We start from the raw sequence: 21,900 nt of genomic DNA, 5'->3' as shown, positions 1-21,900 counted from the left end.
TCTCTTCCTGAGAGTGAAAGGTTGGTCAAAATCTTCATGCAAATGAAGGCAACCTGGAAACGTGAAAAATAAACAAAGTCACATTTCCAGTCCATCTTCATTTACAAGTGCTTACCAGGGCATTGGCTCCCCCTGAGAATGCAGCAACAGACATTCAGGGGGTACGCCTCATAGTTTGAAGACTTTTGCAATAGCTGTCAAATGACCTTGAATAGTATGTGACATCTTCAACCCATCCTATTTTGTTTCCAGCAGTGCTTTGCTTGTACTTTCACTTTCCGATTTGAAAGCATAATCTCAGAATTCATAGCATTTAAAGATTTGTTGGCCAAAAAGACAAACCTAAGGGGTCACTCATGACTCACAATTTATAGTCTGCACAAGCCTTTATTGTGTCAATCACATCTCCCTTTGCAACCTTGTTAACAACCTAAAACACAATCTAAATTGTTCAAAATAATTTACCAAAAATGTTCTGTTCATGGTTGAGAGCACCAAATGGCAGAGATTGCTTCAGATGGTTATTAATTTTCTGTAACATGAAACAATCATTAAAGGACTTGAAACTGATGCATCAGAACGTTCATTTCAGAGTCTACAGAAAACCAGATAAATGTGAATATGAAGGCAGCTACGTTGAGGCAGATGGGAAATCTAGATGGACTGTACCATCTACACACACTTAAACTGTAGGCTGAATTCATATTACATGGCTAGAGTCAAAGTATTGAAAAAAGTTTTCATTATTTTGATGTGATACAGTAAAGTCCGAGGTGTTAATGTGACTATGGTACATCCAAAAGTGATAATATCTGTACTGCAATTAAGTCAGCTTTTACACCTATCTTTTTCATAGTATGGGGTGGATCCCATTCAAAGGAATGCTGAGGGGTTGAATTGGTATTAGATTTTGTTGGACCCGGTGGTGTTTGCAGGCAGGGTTATCCCCAAATGTTTTGCCTTCTGCCTCCTATTGTTCTGACCTTTCTATTGGCTTTATGACTCTGGGCTCCTTAACACTGCTAATCTGCCAAAGTGCATATGCTCTCCTCTAACACATGTTATGCTTGGTTTCTCCATGACTGGCAGTAGAATTCAAGTATTCTCCTCTTTGTGGTAGACATTCACATGTGTCTTTCATAAGCCAACTTAAAAATTAGTTCTCTCAATTTCTGTGGTGGAACAATTTTACCACTTCCAATAACTATACCATTAGAATAATTCCTCCCTGACCTTGAAAAATAATGCCACCACACCACTCAATTTTCTCTCCTTGGGCCAATCTATACTGAAATAAGTCTGAACTTCCTGCAAAACATAGTCACACTGCATAGCTTCTTTCCAACTACCCTCAGACATCGTACCCATTGCATTCTCATTTGCACACCAATACTTAACATCATTAGGGTATACGTCACATCACACTCCACATCTTCCATCACCGTAACTCCACCCATAATTGGTAATTGTGACATACATTTTTCATGTACATTAGTGTGTCCAGGGACATATTCCACCACACATTGATATTCCTGCAGCATAGCAGCCAATCTCGCTAACTGAACTGTTAACATTCTTCTGCCACTCGCAGCCCACATATTGACCAATGGCTTATAGTCAATTCTAAGTACAAACGTCGTCCCCCAGAAGAACTGACAAAAGTGTTGCACTGCCCATGCACAAGCTAACAATTCTTTCTCTATGGTAGAATAGTTGCACTCAGAATTCTGCAACATCCTGAAGGCATATGAAGCTACCCATTCACCCTGCCTGTTTTTCTGCATGAGCACTTCCCTTAATCCAACATTGCTAGCATCCACTGAGACAAAGCATTCCCTTCCAACCACATTTGATTTAAAAAAAAAAATGGTGCACCAACAATCTCTTCTTTTAGCAATTCAAAACCCTTCTGTTGGCTTTCGCCCCACACATATTTACCATTTTTCTTCAGCAAATGGAACAAATAATGCACTTTCATACAATAATCCTGTACAAATTTCCCATAGTATTCCACCAACCCCAAAAAGGACAACAGTTGTTCCTTTGAAATAGGCACAGGAGCATTCAATATGCTTTCCACGTGATTGTGTATAGGTCTAATACCATACTTTGAAATTTCATGCCCCAAATATTATACTTTTCCCTGTCTGAATTTATACTTAGAGTGTGTCAAAGTAAGGCCTTTATCCTGCAATCGTTCAACACATACGATAAATTCTTATCATGTGTGTTCCCAAAGATCAAAATGTAATCTTGGCAGACGATAGCCCCCCACAGAGGTTGCACTTGCCACCCCAAAAGGCATACCGAGATATTAAAACATAGCCTCCGGTGTGACAAACGCTATTAGGTGTCTGGAATCCTCATGTAATTTCACGAGGTGGCAAGAACTTGCCAATCTAACATTGGAAAAACGAAAGCACCGGCCATTGTAGAGATATTAGCTGATGTAGGTTGCAGAGGGTGTTTGTCAACCCAAATCTCCTTAGTTAAACTGTGTAAATCCTTGCACAAACAAAGATCACCATAACCCATAATTGACAATACAATAGGAGAAACCCAAGTAGAAGACTCTATGGGTTGGATAATTTCCTTTTCCACCAAATTGTTCAACATTACCTTACATGTGTTTCTGTAGGCCAACAACACATTCCTCACTTTGTGCCTCACAGGTATTGAATCCTCATTTAAGTATGATCTTTTTTTTTAAACCAGCATACTTCCCCAAACTACCTTAAAACAGACCTGGGAATAAAGTTCTTATTTCAATGACATATTCATCTCTATCAGCTGAAATTACATACACCAGTAGACATACATTCAGATCTAATCTTTATGTCCGTCTCCTGGTCATGGGGCCATCCCAGTATAGCCTCACCTTTTTTTGTAAACTACACTTTATCCCTTGTTCTTCTCCCCTCAAATCTCAGATCATCCCAAAAATAACTTTGCAAACCAATTTTGGGGCCCATGTAACTCCCTGGAGAAATGTCAGGTGTGAAATATTTCTTATCACCCCATTTTGTCATTGAACAAGGTCTTGCCAATAATGTTCTACCCAGCATACGAGTCAACCATCAGCACTACCGACTTCCTGTCAATTATTGCCATGCATCTAGGGAAACCCTTGTGCTTAGTGTCACCTACTCATAAAATGGAATTGAAATCAGCCGCAGCTTCACCCTCCTCATCATAAGTCATATAATTGACTCTTTCAGAAGATCTGCACACATTACGGAAATGACCCTTTATTTTGCATTTGACACACATCTTATCTTACGCTAGATATCCCTTTATGCACTCCACATGGTATAAACTTCCATACCTACAGCAAGTAATACTACCTTTTCCCCAAAATCTTTATAGTCAATATTTTAGAAATTAGTACCTTTCTTAACAGAAGTCATAGAACATAGTTTAGGACCCATTTGATTTTTCACTTCAGCATTGGTATCCTGGATTTTGACGCTCTGGCCTTTAATTTCTTTTACAAACTTCTTGAAATGTTCAATTCCCTTCTCGATACTAATGACTATATTTAAAGAGGATTCTGTAGCAAGCCATAGCCGTTCCTGAATTTTTTTTCCTTTAGTTTTCATAATTTTTTGGTCTCTTAACACCTGTTCATAAGTGATCCGGAACACAGCTACATAATCCCCAATCGACTCCTCCTCCATTTGTGCACTTGAATAAAATGTGAATCTCTCCATCACCGTATTAATCTTCTTTCCAAATCTAATGCTCATTTTTTTTAAGGCCTGGTCTAAACCATTCATATCTCCCGCACCCTCTAAAGGGAGAAGATTATTAAACTCTTTTAACCCCACATCACCTAAACAATGCTATGTTAGTATGATGGCAGCCAGATCGAATGCTAGACTGGTTGTTTGAATATCTGTGGCATAATCAAAGAGTAGGTTTAGATCCCCAATACTGTGAAATTGCTATGTTTTGTGGCCAAGCTTGCTTTAGCTTCTAGAAAAGTCTTTGTGAATAGGCTTGAAGGTCCTGGGGGGCAGTATATTAAGGCTCCTGAGAAAGTAGCTGTATGAGACAGTGAGATGTCAACACCAAACTTTCACATTGTGGAAATGTGAGGAGGTCATTTCAGCATTTGATGGAGGACTTCAAAATAATAGTCAGCCCTCCTCTTGTTTTGCCTGCTCTGTACCTACGTACTATGAACAATCTGAGGGAAGTGTATAAACTATGTAATTTCTCATGGGGCCAAGACTCCGTATGGAATAGAAAATCAGGTTTTATATCTTCCAAAAATAGAGAATAGATCCATTTTATGGCATGGAATGGACCTACAGTTTAGCAAAAATATGTTCCCTATCAGTTTAAGTGAAGGGAAGTGACAGGGAGGAGAGTCTAGTAAGAAGCTGTAAAGGCAGTACTTACATTCTTTATTCCCTATTGATAGGTACATGAATGGTTGCAATTATCAGTGAATGCCACTCTTAGGTTAAGAAGGGATTCTCTGGAATGAGCTTCTATATGGGTATGTGAAGATGCAGGGTCCCTAGCTCCTGTTGCTGGTTGGGTGTGGATGGGCACAGACGGGCTGGCCTTTTGTGTGCCCTCCCTGCACCAGCTGCGTGCCAATGGTGCACCCGCTGCCCTGCCATTTTTGCAGCCAGGCTAGCCCCAACCACCAAATCACCGACCTATTATAGGTGACTCTATGGTAGGGATAAAGTGCAAGTGCAGTAATCCAAATTCACATTAATAAAATTAATATCAATAAAAATTCAATTCCCCAGCAAGTGTCCCCTTCAAAATCAGTGCAATCAGTATCAGTTCCTCTTAAACAATTTCATTATAAAAAGGATTGTGGCATACAAAATAACCATTAATTGTCAGCTTTGCAGTGCAGCTTCTCCTCCTGAATGCTTTCTTATAATTCTGGATACATTTACACACATAGACACACACCCACATACACACACATTAGTGTGGTATACCTATACAACTTACAATTCCTGACACTGCTACAGTTACTAACAGAATAGGAAACACATGACACTCGTAATGAGGACCTACTTGCACTTGATCCTAGTAATACCACACCCCTGAAATATATCCCTATGCAAATTTCACTATGTTATACCTGGCTAAATAGGATGGGTTAAAATGGATGCGAGGATGCATTTGCCCTATGAAATATTACTAAATGCAACAGACCATAAACAACGAACAGCATCTCATGCTCGCTAAATGTTCTCTTGGGTAGACTTTTCCCCAAACTTAGGGGCCGATTACGATTGCGGAAGGATTGCCACTGCTAGCCATGTGGTGGCGGTGCTTCCGCCATCGGACCGTGATTTTCCCCCCGCCACATTACGATGGCGGGGGGAATCACATTCGGACCGTGGTAGACACAAAGACTGTCCACCACGGAACTGCCAAAGCAGAGCGGTCTGCATCCATGAAATGGTGGCGGTGCCTAGCAGGCACCGTCTGCCAAATTACGATGCTGTCTCCAGTCAGCCTTTCCGTGGCGGGTAAACCGCCATTGAAAGGCTAGTGGAGATTGGTTTCGGGGGCCCGTTGCAGGTCCCCTTGTTTTGGGGGAGGTGTGGGTGCACTACATTTCACTGCACCAAGTGGCAGGCACCATGTGGTGCCTGCCACGTAGTGCAGTGAAATGCACAACATGCTATTTTAACATCGCAGTGGGTGCTGCTGTCAGCAGCATCCACCGTGATGTTAAAATGCAAAATGTGACCGCCATGGTGGCAGTCGCATCCTAATTGGTGTGCGGGACCGCCATATGTATTGCGCACAGTCCCGGTCACCACCACGATGACAGACAGACTCTAGCCCATCCGCCATCGTACTCGGCACCTTAGTACCAGCATTTAACACTGTTTTCTTAGTGCAAATGCACCTTGGCATCCCAAATGGATGTGAGGATTCTTTTTGCACTTAGAAACCATGATAAATGCAGCAGAACACTAATAGTGAGTGCGAGCAGCCTTTTGGGCTCGCTATATGTGCTCTTGTGGTAAGGGTTTTCCCGAAATTACTCTTCATTATGTTAGCAGGAATGTCTGGCAATGCTACTCATTCAGATGGGTGATCAAAGTCACTCATTTAACACCGAGCCCCTAAAATGCCTTTTTTCAAACTTACTCCATTCATCTCTGGTAATACAATAGGGAAACCTTAGCACATTGCTGGGCAATGTATTACATAGATTATGAGGTGATCTAACAAGAAATCTCTTACAGTTTCAAGGTGTTCAAAAACATAATGCAACACCTAGAAATTTGTGATAATTGGAGAACAGAGGCAGGGAAGCAGAGAAGCTATGCATTCCGCAGCAAATAAATATGGTCAAATCTCCTGGCTATATTATTTTCTCTCGGCTATATTCCTGAAAGAAAATATACAGAAAATTAGGCATAGTCCAGATGATAACTCAAATCATTCTGCTTCCATGTCAGAATATTCACCCTCAATAGATCATGGATGGTGAACTTTTAGTAGAAAAAGAATTAAAATCGAAATCAAGTGAATTGATTGGTCAAAATTTAGATTCTAACACCTTAAATACAGTTTGGGATGAAATATTAAGAGGGTTTATCACTAAGGGGTATATTATCAAGACAGGCGATAAAATTATCGCCGCTTTAGCGGCAGAAAACTGCCGCTAAAACGGCGATAATGGGCTTGATAATATGCTCTATGGAATTCCAATTGAAGCCCATATTAGATGTGAAGGACAGCTAACATGGGCTTCAATTGGGATTCCATAGAGCATATTATCAAGCCCATTATCTCCGTCATAGCGGCAGTTTTCTGCCGCTAAAGCGGCAATAATTTTATCGCCTGTCTTGATAATATGCCCCTTAATTGTCTTGTATAAAGTTTTTAAAAAAGCAGGAAAAGGAACATCAGCTGGAAGGTAAATTGATGAGTTAGAAAACAAACTGCAGCATCCAGATCATGCTCATGGCTGATAGATGTTAACTAAAGAATCAGAATAGCCCAGATCATGGGGAAAAGTTGAGAACTTTACTAGCTAGGAAAATTAAAAATGATATGAGCAAGAACCTTGTGATTCAGTGCAAGAGCCAGACACAGGGAGGGACACGTATAGCAATGGTGATATTGAACATGCTTTTTAAGATTTATACCAGGAGAGTATAAATCCTCAACCTTTCACAATAGAAACATGGTTGCAAGATAGACAATTACATATCTAAACATCTGTTATTCAGCTCCAAGGATGTGCGCTTTACAAATTCACATGTTATGTTTATATATTAAATAAAGATTATCAAAGAATCCAGACACAAGAAATCTTAGCGGAAGATATATACAGGGAAGAAATGAAGCATTAAAAAGGGAAAGAACAGACCCAGATGGAATCCCTTTAGAGGTCTATAAAGTCATCACCTAGATAATAAGTCCAATCTGGGAAGACCTATTCAACTAATTTTTGCTAAGAGGCACACAGATGCCAGAATCTTTAAATCAGACTAACTTAACATTATTTCACAGGTCTATTTTACTTTTAAATTGTACCTATAATTTATTTTCTAGAATAATAACTAAAGATTACTTTCTTTGATAATCAACTATGCACATTAAGATAAAAATGTTTCATTCCCTGAAGACAATTGCAAGACCTTATTTACCTCCTAATTGTTTCAGCTGACTTGGTGGAAACCTACAGAGGTTGCTTGCAATAATACCTATAGATGTTGCCAAGGCGTTTGACAGAGTCAACTGGATGTATATATTGGAGGTCCTACCTAATATTCGAACAGGGACAGAGGGCCTCATTTATGAGAAGAAGTGGCACATCGCTGCGTGAAAGCAGCGATGCGCCACTCAGTGCGCCCTCCTTGCAACATCAATGATGCGTCATATTTACAATATGACGTATCATATCGCAAGGAATGACATATACATCAGTATTACTGACGTATCTGTCGGCGCAAAAAGTGGCGCATTGCCTGAGTTGTGTCGGAAGCCTGACGCAACTCCAGCAATGTTCCTTTCACATGGGGTAAGCCCCATGTGAAAGGGCCTGCTTCTCCCTTATGCCTGCCATAAGGCAGGCTGCAGGTTTTGACGCATTGGTGACATAGAAGTGTCGTAGTGAAATCTCATAGATTTTACTGTGACACTTCTTTGGGGCTTTGTTGCGACAAAACGCCCACCCTGCATACATTATACATGACGCAGGTATAATGTAGCGCAGGGCTTTACAAGGTGACACATCTGCCTAGATGCATCACCTTGTAAATATGACGCAACATGGCGCATGTTTTACCCCGCCACAGGGTCATGAAAAGTGACGCAATGGCGGCGCAAAACAGGCGCACAGGCTCATAAATAAGCCCCAGTGTTTATATGGGCAATCCAAGTTCTATATAAATCCCCTAATGTCAGGGTGATGGTGTTAGCCAATATGAATTTATCTGATACATTTATTATGGAAAGAGGATCAGATTCCCCTGTCTCTGGTGTTGTTTAACCTATATGCAAAACCCCTGTATCAGTAAATTAGTCCAATATGAACATCATTCCCTTTCCATGTCAGGAATATCATAGGAAAATAGCATTCTATGCTGATGATATTTACATCTGATCCTTCCAAAAATATATCTTATGTTGAAAAGGTAGTTTTGCTTGCTTCCGTGTCTTGCATGAAGTTTTAGTAAACATGCCAGTCAGTTCACTTAAAAAATCCCACTTTGGTGATTTTGCTGATGTATCCTTGAACCAAAGTTTGAAAAGCATTGGCAGGAACAGCTGTGATGGTGGTTCTTGGCAATGCATTAAGAAATGACCACCAGCTTGGCAGTCATTTCATAATTTGGTAGGCGGAGGTGCGCTCAAGGTGACAGAGTAAATTACTCTATTGCCCTGAGTGCAATATCTCTAACTGCCAAAATATATACCATCCCCTGAGTCTCTTAAACAATACAATAATAACTCTTGAGAAAAAACATTAGGATATACAGTAGACAAACATAGTGTCAAAGATAGATAGAACATTTAAATTACACATGATTAGAGTACAAAAGTATTACAGCCTTTAACAACATAGCCACTGTGCAGGTACTTCCATATATTGTATTAACCGTGGTTGAAGCTTAATGCTTTTGGTGCTATTTTGAATTTTAAACTTCAGAAATACCTATCTCCAGTTTCCATCATTGGATTTTTGTAATTTTATTTATTATTATTTACACTATTTTACCTTTCTGCCTTTTTAAATCCATTTTGGATTTTTTTGCTTGTGTTTTGGCTTTATTACAATTTTGGTATTCCATTAATACTGTACACGTTGCCTTTAAGTGATGCCTGTCTATCATGTGCCATAGCTAGCGGGGGTTAAACTCAGTTTTATTTAATGACTTTAGTGATTCACTCTAAAAAGGATTGTGATTATGACTTGAGGTGAGTATTTACCCCGCAACTAAACAAATGCTCCCAATTTCTTACAGATTCTCTTCTGGTTCTTCGTGTAGCCTCAAGTCTCTCTTCCTACCTCTTGCCTTTTCTCGCCGGTTCTGACGTTCGCTCCTCAACCTTGTGCTAGTTCTGCCTCTTTCCTTTTACTCCTCCCATTCATTGTCTACATTCCTATCATCTCTCACTCACCCTTTTACCTTCTTTCACTATTAGATTTCATATAAATGCACCACTCCCATCCAAGGTGCAATATTTTCCTAAAGTTGACACCTAGCTAGTATTGTATACACTTGGCTGATATTTTTAAGTAAAGCCTTTTAAAACAATTGGAAAAATCTGTAAAACCTGTTATTTCTCACATCTTACATATAGAAGGGTAAAAATAAAATACAAGCATTAGTCAATTCAAGCATATTTCCAAGCTATATGGATAAGGTCATATTCACAATAGTAAAGATAGATTCAGTTGTAAACCTACCTTTTACAACAAAAGAAAACCTTTTTATGTCGGCCAGGAGTTTACAAACGGATTCCCGTCAGGTGTAAATGCATTTAATATTATGGATTTTTCGGGTGGAAAAAACAGCCCCTATAGCCATGAATTAATTAATAAACAGCTGGTATGATGGTGAATTACACTTCCAAACATACAACTATACTACTGGGCCTCACAATTGATGGTAATCAATCAATGGATACACATTCCACAAACAGTAGACATGGGTTGAGGGAGGGAGGAGTAATGAGGGCATTATACACTAAAAAGCGTAATACACCACTGATTGGACCCACCGCACACACAGTCCGAGTGTGGCAAATAGCACTAAAAAAACTAGAACGGCAAGGAGTTATAACCCAACTCACCCCACTCTGGAAAACACAATGATTAGGAAGACTCAGCACTAGTAAAGGGTTCCAACAATGGGACGCTATTGGGATATCAACGGTGGGGGATCTTCGGATTAAGGGAGAAGTGGCTGCCTTTGCTCACCTCCAAGAGCAGTACAAAATGGCATCCTATGAATTATTCAGATATACACAGATCAGGCACCCACTCAGGGCAGCTATTCCTGCAGGTACCGCACTTCCAGAAGCCTCCCTGTTGGAAGATAGGTTGTTGACAGAGCACATGGACGGAGGGGCCATTTCCCTCACTTGCCGCAAACTTGTCAATAATCAACCAGATCCCACAAAACCGCTTCGCAAAAAATGGTCTATCGAACTTGGTGAATTAAACGATGAGGACTGGCAGGAAGCGCTCTCCTCTCCACGTGAAGTTGCGATATCCTCAAAATTAAGACTGGTACAACTGAAAATACTTCATCGTACTTACTACACCAGAGTGACCCTACACAGAATAGGAGGGGCCAAAAATGCGCTTTGTCGGAGGGGATGTGGGGCAGAAGGTACTTTCTATCACACACTATGGGAGTGCCCACAGATAGAGTCTTACTGGAAAACAGTTATGCAATCCATTACACAGGCTAGTGGGGTTTCTGTCATGCCAGAACCCAAAAGATGTCTTTTGAATATTTGGGAACCCACTGATCTCAATCATGCAAAACAGGACTGGGCAACGCTAGGAATGATGTTCGCCAAGCGTAATATAGCTAAATACTGGGGGTCACAATCCTCCCAGACACACCATGACTGGTGCAGGGATATGGATGGTGCAATGGTGGCAGAAAAGGTGACGTACATGCATCAAGGAAGCCCCCAAAAATGGGAACAAGTGTGAGGGGCCAGGAATGCATACAGAGGGAACATTTGTACTCCACCTATGACCGTATCAGACATGAACTCTGATTAATCTAGATAAGTGGGAGATAGTGCCTGTAACCAGGGGCGGCTGGTGACATTTGAAGATGGTGGGAGTGGAGGTCCGGGTTTAGTAACCGGTGGTGGCGTGGGAGGGGAGGGGGGCTCAGGAGCATTCTCACCTTGAAAATGTTTTGAAGGAAGGAGTGGGTTGGTGGTGCGTTTTCAAGCGCATATTTGGGAGGGCTGGAAGGTTGAGAGAGGATTTATTAACAGAAGAAGGCAGAGTGGTGGACTGCAAGGAGGGTGCGGGAAAACTGCAAGCCCCACACAGCCGAAGTGTGTGACCGAGAAAGGCAGAAAGCAGCATTACAGCAAGCAAATAACCATCCGAGCCAGCAGAGCAGCTGGCTACACAAGGAACCCGGGGAACACATGGAAACAAGCAGCGCTGACAATAGTGGCAATACACCCACTCAATTGTACTGGCAAACAAACACAACTGAATTGCACTTGCCTATTGTCACACCCCAGCCTGTCGGTAGTCTGCAGTGCCCTCTCACCTGCTGTCTCAGCCACAGCAGTCTTGTGTCTTTGAAGTATTCGTCAGTCTCTCAGTGCACTCTTTTTGACTGCTAGCATTCTCACTGGTGACCTCGCTCTCTCCCTCGCTGCAGTCCACCTTTGCAGCTAGGCTATATGTTGTGCCGTCCATCTCTCTCTGCCGCACTGGCCGCAGCCTGTCCCTCTCTGTAAGCATGCTCCCGCGCTGCTGTCTCCGATCAGTCCTGGTGCCGGAGTCAGAGCTGCGCGGCGGCCGGCGGGCTCTTTCGCAGCCCACTCCCTCAGGTCCCATTGTCCAATCAGGAGGCCTAGGACTAACGCGAAGGCAAGGGAGTGCTCCGGTTGTTGCCACCCACTGCTCTGTCTTGAGGATGGTCGGCCCTGCCCCTTGCCATTCATTTCAGTGGCACGCTGCTGAAATCGCCTGTGGCGCAGCATAGGCGCCCCATTTGAAACTAGCCATTTTCCGCTTTCTCTTGCCACTACCTGCAGGATGACATCACTCTTCTCGGATGTGCTTCGAGGGTGAGCAATAGTCCTCGGCCCGGCCAGCACATGCGCAGGAGGTCTCTGAACTGTGATCTCGTCCCTTCTAGAAAAAAGAAAACAAAACGGAATTGTATTTGTGTTCGACACGGGGCAGTGCCAGTGAGCACTTCATTTGAGGCTGATGCAATGGCATTGCGTGTGGTGTCACTGTCTCTCTTGTCTCCTCTCCCCGATCCTCATCCCGACTCCCAAGACTAGTGTGGCAACACCCATTTCGCCCCTATGCACCAGTCGCCTCTGCTTGTAACTCTCTTCCAAAATCAATGTATGGAATGTAATGTTACATGCCTATATCAATGTACTGTGAGATGTGAAATGTATATTAAGCTTTACTTTGTAACCACAGTTTTGCAACATTGCCAAGTAAATAATAAAAATAAGTTAAAAAATAAATATATTGTGGACTTCTCCACCATGAGAAATCTGTCGTAATAATTCTCACTCAAACTATGGGTTCCAGGGTATCTGCCTTGGAAGTTTGAGAATTTCCACAAACACAAATATTTGTGGGGATTCTCAAATTTCATGCCGACTTTCTTCCATCCTGAAAATAGTCAGACATTTACTCCAGCAACATCACAAAATAAAAAGATGGACGGTGTGTCACAGTCAGCCCCAGTCACAAATCTGGGTTTAATACATCATTATTTTGCTCACCCCAGTTTGGACCCAGCCATATGCAAATCAGTCTTGACCTTGCTCTACATGTGAATAATCCAGCCCTAACTGCCAAGCCAGTTCCATCCTGGAACAGAAACAAGCATCCGGGGACCGGTTTTGAAGTATCATCACCCCTCATCAGCCAGGCTAAATTTAAACCAGTGGCACAGCGAGCAAGAGACCCACGTCTGGGCATACTCATAGTCACTCAGGGCGCACATAGCAACATCACAAATGAAAATGATGGCCGGAGTGTTGAAAATTTTCAAACACTCCCCCACAGTCACAGATCTGAGTTTAATCCATCATGCTTGCTATGCTATTGTATTCAAGCTAGCTGGCTGATGAGGGGTGATACCCTGAAACCAGTCCCAGGATGCTTGTTTCCGATCCAAGGAGGTCCTGGCCTGGCAGTTCAGGCTGGACTTCTCCCATGAGGAGCAGGGTCAAGACTGATTTGCATATGGCTGGGTCTAAAGTGGGGTGGCATAGTGAGCAATAGAACAATGGACTAAACCCAGATCTATTAAGTGGGGGTGAGCGGTTGCAAAGTTTCATCACTCTGTCCATCATCTTGTTGTGTTTGCCAGATTTGCCCTAAGTGGCCAAGGGTATGCCCAGATGTGGGTCTATTGCTAGCTATGCCACTGGATTCAAGCTAGCCTGGCTAATGTGGGGTGATACCCTGAAACCGGTCCCAGGATGCTTGTTTCCGATACAGGAAGGACCTGGCCTGGCAGATCGGGCTTGACTGTTCCCATGAAGAGCAGGGTCAAGTCTGATTTGCATATGGCTGCGTCCAAACTGGGGTGGCATAGTGAGCAAAAGACTGATGGATTAAACCCAGATCTCTTGACTGCGCATGAATGGTTGAAAAGTGTCCGTCTATCATCTTGTTGTGTTTGCTCAGACAATACTCCTGGCATCGGTTGGAGTACCTCTACTTCAATAGTAGAAGGAGGACAGATCACCGTTGGATTTAGTAGAGGTACAGAAATGGCTTTCTCTACGCATCAATTGTGCATTTGCCTAGGAGACTCCTTTCCCCCTGTGTAGAATTCTCAACTATTGGGATTTTTGCACAGCGAGAATAGGAGCTTGCTGGAACTGTGACCTTACATCCCCTGTACGACTTCTGGAAATCTTTGTCCTGCACAGGTTTCAAGGTGTAATTCTGTGTACATTTGTAAATAGAAAAAATCCTGTAAATCACATCCACACTTTTGCATTTATTTCTACAGTAAATATAGATTATATTACTATTAAGGCCAACAGAGGCAGGATTACAATTTTAAAAAGAAATACAGCAGGTTTTACACAAAATCCTATTCAAATACATGCTACAAATCCCTACAAAACCTCGAAACCCCACCTCTTCCAACCTCTTCCCTCCATTCAGTGTTCTTTTCATCTTTACCTCAGTCACAATGAGCAATGCCCAGTCTCTCTCTTTGTAGTGAGTGTCACAGGACAGCTCCCTTCTCATCCCTGGATTTGGAGGGGTAAGTTCACAACCGTTGACACTCGTACCTATTATCATGCTAATGTAGGCAGAGGTTCAGCAGGAGAGGCTACTGAAAGAGAAAGCAAAATCACATAAGAATGTAGCAGCTTGCTTGTAGGGCTGTCAACGGTAGTAGGAATCCAGTGCATTAATTTAGATATGCCTTAGTTATTACCCTGCAGACTCAATCTAGCTGAAGGAAACCTTTTTTTGTTGACTCTAGGACTCAATGCATTCATTTTGCCTTAGCTAAACAGTTGTAATGTGGGTGCTTGTGCCTACCCTTTCAAACAAGTTAAGAGTAGTATACCCCTGATTAGCTTGGTTTGGGGGCAAATAGAGAAAAACAATTCAAAGACTCGTTTTAATAATGCTTTCAAATCCAACATAATGGACAAGTCAAATTTTAACTTACTCATTTGGAAAGGACACTTTTTGAAAGTTGTCATTTCTCTGTGTAAAATTAAAATGCTTTCCTCCTATGGTGAGATGCGTATTGCTTCCAGGTAATGCTCTGGGCATGGGGTGAGGGACTCCTCTTTCATTGCCAAATTGCCTAGGGGAGTGTGCACAGTCTTTCCTGAACTTCAAAGTACGACTACTGTGTCACGTGTCAGATGACGCTTACACCTAAGCCTGCCTCCCCTTTGTCTCTATAGAGAGGCTGGCACCAAACCCTGTGGGGGTAGAGTAATTAAACATAAATGGTTTGGGTGAGTTCCCCTCCATTCACATGCTAGCACTGGGCATAAAGATGGACCCCAGAGTTCTCCTTAGAACACTCCTGAACCTGTGGAGAATCAGAAGAATGAATTCCCTGCTATCTGAAGAACCAGAAGTAAGCCTGGTCCTGCTTGCCTTGAAACCAGGACCCCATAAGTGACTCCACACCAAGCTTCCAGAGGCCTTTCTCTCTGCAACTGCCCAGCTGACCATTCCCAACTGGATCTGGGCCTGCTGCTGACCTCTATTGGAATGACTACTAAACCCCAAGTGATGGCTGGTGTTAGAGTGTACCTGTCCTTATGAAACTGTAAATTCTGGGAATCATTTTGAAACCTTTTCATGCACAGAACTGGTGGGAGATTCACACTGCCTTTGAGCTGAAGCCATTGACATCAAATTGCCGTTCAGACTCAACTTGCTGCTTTGCCCCCTGAAGGAGATCTTTCTTTCGTAAACGTTTCTAAGTTTCAATGTAGAGTGCTTCATCAGGACTACTGCCAAGAAGCAACCTGTCGACATTTAGACCCTCCTAGGCATAAACTTCAGACTTTGTCTGCTTCGAGCTTTCCCTTCTTCATCGACATTGTACCAGGATTCCCCTTTCCAGCAATCCACCGTTGTTAGGCCTTGATTTGGAAGCAGCTTGCAGCTTGCCCTACCGATGACTCGTTGATGACCATTTTTTCTCCATAAATCTTTTTATGTCAGAGTGTAGACTGGGAGTGAACCCAGTCCTGTATCTGACACATGTTCCCTTTCAGTTAGCCTTAACTTTTGTTTTGGGTTAAGTCCAGCGCCACTAGATTACCATAAATTGTGTTTTTGCTTTTTGGTGCAATTTTTCATTCAAACTTAAAAAAATTGTATCTCCAGTTGTTCTTGCTCGTGTTTTGTCATGTCATTTTATTTATATTTCTAAATTAGTGTGGGATTTTGCTTGTATTTTGTTTTCACTTTATTGCTGTTTGAGTGTTGCATAGATACTTCACACATTGTCTCTAAGTTAAGCCTGACTGATTTGTGCCAAGCTACCAGAGAGTTAAGAACAGGTTTATTTAATGACTTATATGGTTCTCCTTGACAAGGATTGCAATTATAATTTGAGGTGGTTTCATACTCCCCTCAACTAATACAATAATTTCTTACAGAGGAACTCTTTATACTCTGGTAAGAAAGACATTCCACTTTATTTCATATGAAATATGTCCTTAACGAGAGAGGGAAAGTTTTCGTTAGTGATATGAATTTTAATAGAGATTTTCTCAAATCACTGTTTTTTTCAGCTGAATGTAATTTCTCACTTAATGTGGCTGTAGAAAATAATTATCATGTGGTAGGCTTAACACAACTGTAAATAACTATTTCCCAACATTTAGTGATTATGTAGCTCTATACAACTATTTTGCAGATTTTATGTTTTGCCAAGCATAATTCCAGTTCAGTAAAAGATTGATCAGATTATAAGATGGACATCAAAACTCCTTAACTAGTATCAGGAAGATTTGACCATGTATTTGATAATGCATAATTCTTAGGTCATTAACCCCAAAACATGCCATGAACAATGTCCTATTAGGAATACTGCAAGAAGATGCTGACAGTGAATATAGTAATAATTGGTGCTTGGCTCTCAATTATTCTGTTTGGGAGTCTCGAAATAAGACCCCATAAAAATATGGATTTCTTCTGTGAGTCTTAAAACAAAAGCTTTGAAAAAGCATGTCTTCAAAAAAGGAATCATGTCAATGATTGATAATGGAGATTTACCACATATTTATGAGTCTGAAAATTTGGCAGTACAGTGACATGGTAAATTAGACAAATACACCAATCTATTTAGAAAACTTTAACTTCTCATGTTGGTCGGCCGCTATCTGAAGTAAATTTGCCCATTTTGAATGTGCTCAACTTAATTATACACTTTTTGTTTAGTTAAGGAGCTTGAAATGTTATTTGGTCTTAGAGTGCATTTAGACAAGTAAGTCAACTGCAATTTACTCACACATATCTGCAGGATGAGCATTAACCCATTAAGCTACCTTGTGTCAAATTTTATTGTTTTGCCCTTCCTTACCAGTTCTTTTGATTTGTCTCCCTTAACATGAAGAGCGTACTTGTCCCTTGCTAATGACACATAGAGGATATATTGGACACACACTGGATTCCTTAAAGGAGAAGTATATCTCAACTTGAAGCCACCTCCTATTTTCTAGGAGTGAGTGAAATATTCTGTTCTGCTGGCACTTGTAACATGGAGTTCCTACCAAAGGCCACTCATTGGCGAATGGCAATTTGTTTTGTCTCATGCGGCTCCAGAGTGGTAATATGGCGAGTGATGATTTCTGTTTACTAGAGGACCTCCAGTAAGACTTTCCTAACACGGGCATAGTTGTTCTGCTATTACTTTGCAAAGGACTAAATTCGTCCAGTCGAGTTTCAGTGCCAAGGTACCTTTGTAAGGGTGTTAGTTGCACCTTAAAAATATTTTGAATCATTAAATAAACACATGAATGAATAAATACATAATATTGGAACTTGGATACAGAGGAATGGTGAAAAACACTTGATCAATACAATACAATAGCATGATCTGAATTGCAAATGTATGGATTGATGGATATTGGTGCACGCATGAGCAGAGGAATAGTTGATTGCACAGATAGGTTTGGGCTTGTTAATAAATTAATGCATAGTCATGGAGGATGGATAGAAGAGACATGAATAGATATGGTTTCTGCAATTTTCTGTGCTACATAAGTATTTCCTTTATGCTGTGATTTGCACGTTAGCATTGAAACCAGAGCAATACATGAGAATTTGTATATCCTTGGGAATCCGACCTCCTCTTTCCGAGACCTATCTCTCTACACATCCCCACCAGGAAACACTCAAAAACCATGCGCATTGGTCCACTTTCAAGCTATATGACAACCATTCCATCTCGAAAATCCTATCTTCCATAAAACCGAGCAACAACTTTAATGACACGCTCCCCTCCAACTGCTTGACCCTGACCAACCAATTTATCATTCCTATGTGCACAACAATAATTAACACTTCCCTAATGCAAGGGTCCATACATAACTCTCTAAAAGCTGGTCAAGTCATCCCCATCTTAAAAAAAATCACTTTGAATCCAACTAATACAGACAGTTTCAGGCCAATTTCCAATATTCCACTTCTAGTTAAGGTACTTGAGTAATGTGTGCAACATCAACTGAACCAACACGTTGCTAATTTCAACCTGCTAAACGAATGCTAATCTGGTTTCAAGCCAGGTAGCAGCATGGAAACTACTATTCTCCATATTGAAGATGACGCTCTTCAAACTGTTGACAAAGGCCAAACGTGTCTCTTAATTCTGTTGGACCTATCATTGGCATTCGACACAGTCAACCACAAGAAACCATTTGAAAGCCTTGAATTCAGGAGGGCAGTAGGGGGAACCATTCTCGAATGGTCTAGATCCTTCCTTCAGAAATGCTCCCAGAGATTCTTGGGCAACCGTAATCTATCTTCTCCTTCTCCGATAATGATAGGAGTCCCCTAAGTCTCAACTCTCTCCCCAACCCTCTTCAACCTCTACCTTGAACTGTTAGCTGAAATCTCTTTCCACATGTATGCCGATGATACTCAGATCTATATCAAAATCTCATTCCTAGAGGAGATCAACTCTATGAATGAGGCCCTAAAGCTGACTGTACAATGGCTCGCTAGCAACCAGCTCAAGCTAAATGCCCAAAAAACTGAGTTCCTTCTAATCTCCCATCTTAAAAGTACCACTGACATACTGGAATGGACCAAAATGATCACAGCGCTGAACTGCACACTGACCATAGTGGACTCAGCCAAATCTCTCAAAATCACCCTGTACAGCAACCTGAATATGTGAGCCCACATCAATTTGGTGGCCAAAAATGCCAGGTTTCACCTGAGCTACTTGAGAAAACTAAAAAAACATTCCTTGATGCATCGAACCCAAAAATGGTAGTTCAGGCATTAGTTGTCTCTAGGATACAGATGCTCAGCCTTTTCTGGCCTACCCAAGATCTCAACAGGCCCCTAAACGCTTGTCTCAACGCCTCTGCTAGACTCTTAACAGGCTCCAAAAAATTCGACCACATCTCACCACACCTGAAGGCTATGAACTGGCTTGCTTTTGAAGCCAGAATCCAACTCAAATTGGCCTGTATCACGCACAAAGCACTACACTCAAATTCTCCTACATATCTTGCCCAGAAAATGATGGTATCTGGAGGAGCCAGAAACTCACGGACTGCCAGAGACTTTGACCTCCGACCACCCCGCTTACCGAAAGGAAAAAACATACAATCAAGCTTTCTCTGGGGCAGCAACAAGAATCTGGAACTTGTTGCCACCTAACATCAGAAGAATACCCTCTTTGTCAAGATTCAAAAAGGAAGCTAAAACCTTCTAATGGGCAAATTCCTCCCATAAATTTCACTCATTGCACACACTGCACAGCGGCCTAGCGATCTGTTTTTTGCTTGATTCTTGAATGTTTTTAAATGACCTGTTATTCCCCTAAGTGTAAAAGCTGGTTATCTCTGCAAAGTGCTCTCATGATGGGTGTTTCAAATATTGTCAATGACCAAGTGTATGCACGTTCATGTATCCCTACCAATGTAATTGTCTATTTCAAACTTGTATACAACCTGTTATCCCCGTAAAGCGCTCTGATACCTTAACGCTCTATAAACACAAAATAAATAAATGAAATAAAAATGTGTATAGCCGAGTAGCTGAACTACTCATGCCAATGACAATGCTTGCATTTCATGCCATGTGGCAGTCACAAACCCAACAATAATGCATTCTACAGCCCACACATCTTCTAAAATACAAACTTCTAACAGACTTACATATATCTTGCTAACGAATATATTCTGAATTCGGGCCAAATCAAAACAGGTATATTTGACTAATCAGTATGATAAAAGATAGATTTAAAAAAATAAAACCATGGTGGCTTACAAAGTTGGTGAGGTACTACACATAATGTTTATTATTTTAACGGTGGGGATGGTACAGGTCTTTTGAGCGCATGTGAGATGACTTGACTTTACACTAGATTACATTATTTGAATTTTGTATTTAGAACAGTTATAGAGCACCATACACTGTTTGGTTACTGGCACTAGGAAATGCCCTACTTTCTCTGAGAAGGGTGGAACAATTGCATTCCCTAAATACACAAATGCTAGTTCTACCTAAGACGTATTGGACATGCTGCCAACTGATTATACTGCAATCACTCATATATGTGTCCCCCCAGAAAGCAAGAGTCTTTTTGAGCAGGGCGGAATGTCCCTGCATAAAAATGCAGAACTGTGCATTAGAATGTGAGTTAATATATCTGTACATGGGTCTAGGTTCTGTCACACACTTCCAAGTAATCACTGCATTTAACATTGTGATTTAGTTGTTTATAGTCTCCAAAGTAATAAATTTAGTTTTTTTCAGTGTCTTAGCTTTGTGAGTAAACAAAAATAAAACCCCTGCATTGCTTGAGGCAATATTTTGCTCATGTCCTAGGCTCCTATTAAGAGTGCCCCAGAAGGGGTCTGGAGAGATATTCCTATTATGAGGCTTCACTCAGAAATGAGAAATAACAATGAGGAATTTTATGTCTATTGAAACAAATCTGCATTTCTGGCAAATTGTCAGGCATTTTTCTCCAAGTAAATTTCAGTAGATGTCACCTGCTGAAACAGGCGTGGAGAAATTGTTGGCGTGCAATATTTATCACACCTTGATATTGTAATACTGTGTGAGTAGAACTCTTCAGGGCGTGCAGTTCTGTTCAGTGCGTAAACTGGAGTTTGTGCTCAGATAGGAGTGTAGACCTATACTTGTAATTGAGGGTGCAAGGACGTTTACATTTGATTCCTTGTCTTTTCAATGTACACCTGTATTTTAGTGTACATATCTTTTTCCCAGTCCTTTTTTTATGACAATTTGAGGTTTTGTTCTCATTTTTCATTGGCAGTCTGTCCATTTTCAACTGCCTCGCATCTCGATTTCTCAGGTGTGTAGTCAGCCCAAGGTTTTGTCCGTGAACTAATTGTTCAGTCATGTGACACTGCACTAGCACAACATGGACAAGGTCATCAGTATATGGCCTTGCAGGCATTGGAATGCTCAGACCTTCCCCTACACGGCCATTCACCTGTCTTTTGCTGGCCACCTTTATAGGTAAGGGTAATCATCTGGCGGGCTTTGCAAGATAGCGGTTGATTGGTGGCTAAGTTCTGAACATACAGGCCTGCGCATCTTTTGTCCCAAGCCTGAATGTTTAAGACTAGTATGCAAAAAAGCATTTGCAATGCAATAGGTCTCGCATTCGCTCGAGTTTGGGCTATTGGCATTGTAAATGACAATGCCTTTTATTTATGTTTGGGGTTTTAAAACATAAATAAAAGGCATTGTCATTTACAATACTAATAGCTTAAACTCTCGCAATAACAAGACCTATAGCATTGCAATAAAGGGCCTTCTCGACCGCTTGTTAGATTGTAAATATCAGAGTAAGAGAGCGGCCTGCGATGTCTTCAAAGTAGTGATAAATAGTGCAGTGAAGAAGATGTGTAAGTGTTGTAAATTGCACAGACACAAAGTGTGAAGTGAGAGTTACATATGAACCGAGCTATAAACACTAACAAAGCGCTCAAACACCTTTC

Source organism: Triturus cristatus, chromosome 6, assembly GCF_964204655.1.
Source record: "Triturus cristatus chromosome 6, aTriCri1.1, whole genome shotgun sequence".
Taxonomy (NCBI): domain Eukaryota; kingdom Metazoa; phylum Chordata; class Amphibia; order Caudata; family Salamandridae; genus Triturus; species Triturus cristatus.
Note: the sequence above shows the minus strand (reverse complement) of the source record.